Source organism: Plectrocnemia conspersa, unplaced genomic scaffold, assembly GCF_051122295.1.
Source record: "Plectrocnemia conspersa isolate PC_06_02 unplaced genomic scaffold, ASM5112229v1 ptg000005l, whole genome shotgun sequence".
Taxonomy (NCBI): Eukaryota; Metazoa; Arthropoda; class Insecta; order Trichoptera; family Polycentropodidae; genus Plectrocnemia; species Plectrocnemia conspersa.
The window spans coordinates 26,394,120-26,400,600 of NW_028277169.1; the positions used below are offsets into that span (position 1 = coordinate 26,394,120).

At 27.0% G+C, this 6,481-nt stretch overlaps 1 protein-coding gene across 1 annotated transcript in view; it reads right to left on the minus strand.

Moving 5' to 3' along the window:
- LOC148235307 (uncharacterized) overlaps positions 1-5,863 on the minus strand; it is a 131,743-nt gene extending 125,880 nt beyond the window's left edge. The window contains exon 1 of the mRNA XM_088186285.1: positions 5,556-5,863. The gene's annotated coding sequence lies outside the window, so the exon portion shown is untranslated. The remainder of the gene's footprint in view (positions 1-5,555) is intronic.
- Positions 5,864-6,481: the final 618 nt, after the last annotated feature.

Below are 6,481 nucleotides of genomic sequence, written 5' to 3' on the forward strand. Positions count from 1 at the left end.
AATTCGACACGCTATTAAAGACTCTCCGACCTATTAAATCTGCCATTACTCTATATATGTATGTATGTAGTATTTTTTATATTTTTTATACAATAAATTGTTTAACACACACATACACATAGTACAATTATTTATCAACGATCTACAATGAGTTGCTGTTTTGGACAAAACTAACACTCAGTGTTGTGTTTAATTTCTGTTTCGCTTGAATTATTTATTTATAAATTAAATTTAAGTACGGTACCATATAATTTATTGTGTTATATGTATTATATAATGCTTAGTGGTTCACCCTGTATTAATAATATTTTATTCCAAGAAAAAAAAACAATATTTTTCCTAATAAATAGTCACGAAACGCGAGCTTTCAGTTGAGCTTATTACACATGAGAAATTGATGGCGGCCGTGATCTCCACGCATATTGCCTACGTACAAAGGCCTCAGAGGAAAAAAAAACTATAAGGTTAGGCAAAAGATAAGTTCGCGTGACGAGATAGGAAAAATGGCGAGTATGCGAAATGACATGGAAAAAAATTAATGGCGTGCATGTGTAGGCCTGCCTGTATTTGGCCAAAGGCTGGCCATATCGGCCTCGTCCTTTTGCCCAAAGCCTGTATCGTCCCTCGTGGGAAATGAACCGTCCGAATATATGCAAAACTTTATGTGTATCGTAAACGTTACCTACTATCTACGGTATTTATGGATAAATGCACGACTTTGCGGCAGGTCGCTTATGTATTATGTATATTTTTATTGTTCAAGATGATGGTTAAAGTTTTGAAATTGTGTACGTCATAATTTATGAGAATATGTGCTGGATGAATATTAAGTGTACTGTGTGTTTTCAATGACTTTGTGCTTTGGAACTTGTGTAGTGTCGTGGCGGGGATATTAATTATGAAAACTTTAGAGACATCTTAAAATGCTCAATATATTATGATAAAACTATTATATTAAAATAAATTTATTATGTGCTAATAAGTTTTTAAAAACAACAAAATAAATAGATTTTTTTAATAATACATTATACTATTAATTATTTTATTATTACAATTATATTTATATAAAATTACTTTTTAGTAATTTTAATATAATGCTAGTGATAAATACAATTAATCTCTAATTCTTTTAGATACTAATAACTTTAACGTTCGTATTATTTAAAAAATAATCATTTTGCTTCCAAAATTGTACACTATTTCACTTAAAAGTTTAAAGGAATTAAATAAAAAATATGTCAATAATATTATTATAAATAATATTATAATAACTTATAAAGTAAATAATAATGTAGTAGAAATCATTACATTTTTTTAATAAATATAAAATGAAACGTATATCGTCTTAAAGATCTACAAAAAAAAAAATTAAATTGATGTTTAATTTTAACTTAATAATAGACATACGTATCCATATTTTTTTTTATATTACTGATTTGATTTATATATTTAAATGACCTTAGACTACAGCCTTAATTTACGAGTTTAATTCGCTTCGTAGCTCAAATCACCTGCATGTCAAATAAATTTTTCCCATTGAAATAAATTTAAATGCTATTAATCCATTTTAATAAGGAAAATTGAAGTCGATTGATGTCAATTAAAATGATACAGACATACTACCTAAATTATTTATACAGTTTTTTGCTTGTATGTCAAGACATTGCTCATATGTTAAATATTATTTTTTTTAATTTACTTGTTTCTCGAAATACTGGTAATAATAATTTATTTTTGAATAAAATATTTTACCTGTTTTTAAAACAATATGATGGAAAGATAAGAATAGTATTTAAATATATATTCTATGTATTGGTTAAAGTTAAAATATCATATTAAATAATTTAATATGATAAATTACATTTATTTATATTCATAAAAAGATGCATTAGTGTTTAAAACATATATAGTTTATATTATTTTTGATCATCATCATTATATTTTTAAAAATACATATTCAGTACATAAGTAAAAAATAAATATATAATACATACATAAGCAAGTTTTTGTACTACTTTTTCCCAATGTGTATAGTTAAATAATCTAAGTATTACATTCCTTATTATACTATCAATCCCATAAATTTTATTTACTTCCTATTTTGCCCAATCCCAGCATATTTATCACTCTATTCAACCGTTTCGATGGTGTCAGGTTACGTTGTAATCTACTATCTAAAAACATATTCAACACGAATACAACAACCACAATAACACAGTCTCGATAAAATAGGTACGTATGCTAATAAAACACATTAGTAGTCTCAGTCCGTAGTATTATCATATTATCACAGCAATGGACCGATCGACCGCCCATTTAAGATATGAGCACCCTGTTTTTGGGATCTACACACACACGAATATAGCCGGAATAAATTTCCGGAGGCCGTAAACAAATACACGAAACACGTTTTCACACTCAAACAATGCATTCTGTGGCAGCAACTAATGCATACCTATGTATTGGGTGTGTGTATTTTAATCTGGCCGGGATAAATCACTGATGTATAATTAATACATCAACGAAAGTATCTGAACAGCGGAACACTGACATAAAAGAGTTTTTCTATTTTTATAAGATGACTAGATTTTTTTAATAATGCAATGGTTATGTATTATATTTCTTATATAACTCTTAATAATAAAGACAAAGATCACATTTTTATTATCATGACAGATTGTCATAACTATAATACTAATAGGGCAAAAATTTTACAATATAAAAATGAATAAAAATATCATTTTAATTGTGACGGTTTTTTAACCGATATAAAGTATGTTAAAAAACACGTTAGGTTACATATATGTAATAATTGTTATTTATAATGTGTGTCTGAATTATTTTAAATGTATATGTCGTCAGATAATAAACTTTAATAAGTACTTTTATCAAGATGACTGAGATTTTAATAAAGTTTATCGCATTAAAACTTTCATCATATACCTGTCTCTATAGAATAAAGCTAAACCTACATTTGAAGAAGTTATGCGAACTCAAAGTTTATCCATTTTTTAAACTCAGCTAAATCCATTTACACAGCTTAATGAAATACTTTGTTCTGCGAATGTAAAGTATATAAAGACGCATATAAAGTATCCCTTATTAATTACAAAAAAAATCTTTAGATATTATTCAATGTATTACGATATTTTTTATTGATTGCGCATTTAATTATAACATATTTATTACTCATGCGTTTTTTATACGTATATATATATGCTATGATTGTATCGAATATACACACAGATGCTTCTACTTTGCAATTGTATTATTGCGAAGGGAAAAAAGCTATTTTAACTTATTTCGTTAAACTGCCCTAACATTTGTCTAAGCGCGCAAGGGGAGAGTTATCTTACCGAGATGAGAAAACAGAGAAATAAAAGAAAATCTGACCCTTAACCAGGATGAAAAAATCTTGAATGAATTCATTGGCTTTCAAATACTATTGTTGCTAAAATAAGACTAGCATAAAAATAAAATATTTTTATTTACAATCTGACATACTAGTATAATAAAAAATATATATTTAGAATAGCTTTATAAGTTTATGAGATATATATCTAGTTAAATACATGTTAAATTAGCAATTTATGTATATAAAAAAATGTGTATCAAAGAGAAACAATTAAATACAAATTTCACTGTTCTCAGCTTGATACATAATTATTGTATTTTATTTACAATAATGCCAATTGTGAATTAAAAGTACTGCAAATTTAGCATAGGATTAAGCTTAAAAAATATATATTTATTAACAAATTCAACTAAATACACTACTTATTTAAAAAAAATCTAATCACTGATTTAAAATATATTGTTATATGTATGACTTATAGCAGATTATGTTACAGATAGAGAACCATAAGCACTTTATATTAAAATATTTTAATATTTCTAGTCAATTAAAAATGATTTTTAACAAAAAAAAAACTGATTTTAAAATAAATATTTTGTTTTGCTTTCTTTATATTTTTTATAAAAAAATGCTTTTAATGCAATATTTTTATGTATAATAAAAATACATAATCTGATTTTAAAATAATTATATTGTAGTCCTTGAGTGTAAATTAATTACATAGTTAAAATTATAAAGTTCCATTTATGCTTTAAAAATATGTGATAGATCTGATTTATTTACTACATGTTGTTCCTTAACAGATTTTTTTATATAATATATGCAAACATCTAATATGAGAGATTTGTAAAAAAATCACACTCTTAACTTATTTGTAGATTTAGATTAATATTTTCATAGCCTATAGCTTTATATTAGAATAGTAGCAATCATAATTAAGTATCATTAGATAATTTCATAGATATGTGTATTTGAATTAAATATAATTTATATTATTTATATATATATATATATATATATATATATATATATATATATATATATATATATATATATATATATATATATATATATATATATATATATATATATATATAGATTTAATTGCTAGATGTTATACAACTGGGGCTGAATTGTATTATAACTAAATTGATCATACTGCTAATAATCAATGTGGATTCTTTAGGAATTACATTATTATATAATATGTAGTAATCATATATGATTTATTTCAACAAATAACACATTGAATTATGTATAATTATTATTAAATGCGCTTTAAACATTAGTGTTAATAAATACGTTTGTATATAATATTTATATTAAAATTATTAAAATGCATTTAATGCAATAATAAGTTGGATGCAACCTAAAACATATTTTTATATTTTTGTTACATATATGATATATATTAAATGTAATATATTAAAATCAGATCAAAATTAAATATAATTGTATTAAAAGGATCAGTATCTAATTTGCGATTATGTATTATCACAATTAGCTAAATAATACGATCATGTATTGGCAACAATAGTATATGTATTAAAAACAATCATAGCTTGTAGCTAGAACAAGCATAAAATTAATTAACATAACTAATTGAAAGCAAAAGTTTAAAAAAAAACAATAGTGAACGATCTTAGAAATACCTCAAATGTTAGATTTTAATTTTAATAAATTTTTTAATAACAGGTGTATATTATAAGCCACGCATCAATGAGGAATTTAGGGATGTCACTTAAAGCAATACAACGGCAATGCGCAACAATTGTAAATATTTATCAAACAATATCTAAAATCTATTTTTTATTATTAATCAAAATAAATAAAAACAGTACTACTTTTTTTAGTAATACGCTCCTCGCTTTAATGAAAGTAAAGTAAATTCCAGATTAGTAGCAATACTCTTTTACGTCAATCTTTCGTTTAATATTTTCTTATACGACCATCACGTGAACGTGAATCGTTCCAGCAGCGATCGAGCACAAATTAACGTCTATTAAAACGGCTCGAAATTCGCAGTCGTTAAACGGCATTTGCATAGATACGATCGAACAACGCGCGTTCAAAAAGCCATCAGAGTCGTTAACGCCGCCGCGCAACATAATAACCGTGATCGTTAAGCGAGCACTTGCAAAAATAAAATAAAATTATAAACAAAGTCCCGTATATGTGTATTAATAAAATATGTATTTACCTTTAACGCGAAACGGCTCTATCGGGTCCGACCACTCGAATATTAATGAAGTTCAAACATACGTTTTCTTCTGTCCGAAAGCACAATCGATCCTTTTGTTTATTTATATGTGTTATAAATAAATAAATTCACAAGGTTTGTATAACTTTAACGAATGTAAGAGTTGTGCACTTTTTTCGCCCTCGCGAAATAGGGGGCGTGTGCTTTTGTATGGGGTTGCTTTTCCGCACGAAAGTCGCGAACGATCGCAAGAGCTTTTAACGAAAGCTCCGACGTCCGCGCTGCTCGGCTACCGAGCTTTGACTGACGGCCGCCGAGCGAAAGCTTTCCTAAATATAAGCGCGGGATAGGGGCCGATGAAGGCCGATTGGAGCCGAATAAGTCCGAACAAAACTGTGTATAGCGCGCGCATAATCTCTTTCGAGTCTGTTGCATTTTGGACTTGATGAGAGAAGGAATGCGAGTGACGTGCTTGTCTGATATGTTTTGAGATTGGGACGATTGATGTTCGATTATAGATTGATTTTGATGGATGATACACAAGAGTAGTATAAATTACCCGATACACAAGAGTAGTATAAATTACCCGAATATTGTAAATGTACAGCTGTAGTTTAGATGAAATCATATATCGTTCTGGAAATTCATTAACACTAAACGTGTTACTTAGTCAACGGTTCACAAAATATTGCTGACGGTTTTGCGCAATATTTTCGTTCTGTTTTTGAGGAATATTTTTCGCCTTCTACTCAGTCACTTCCTTCTTCATGGTCTTCAGTACTGACCTTAAAAAAAACTAAGCACTCAGATCTTAAGACAGAGCGTTTTTCTAGGCCCGCTAACATAACCCAACATGACATAATAAAATTTTTAAGACTAACTATAGTTTTTGAATTCTTATTAATTTAATTTACAACAGCATATGG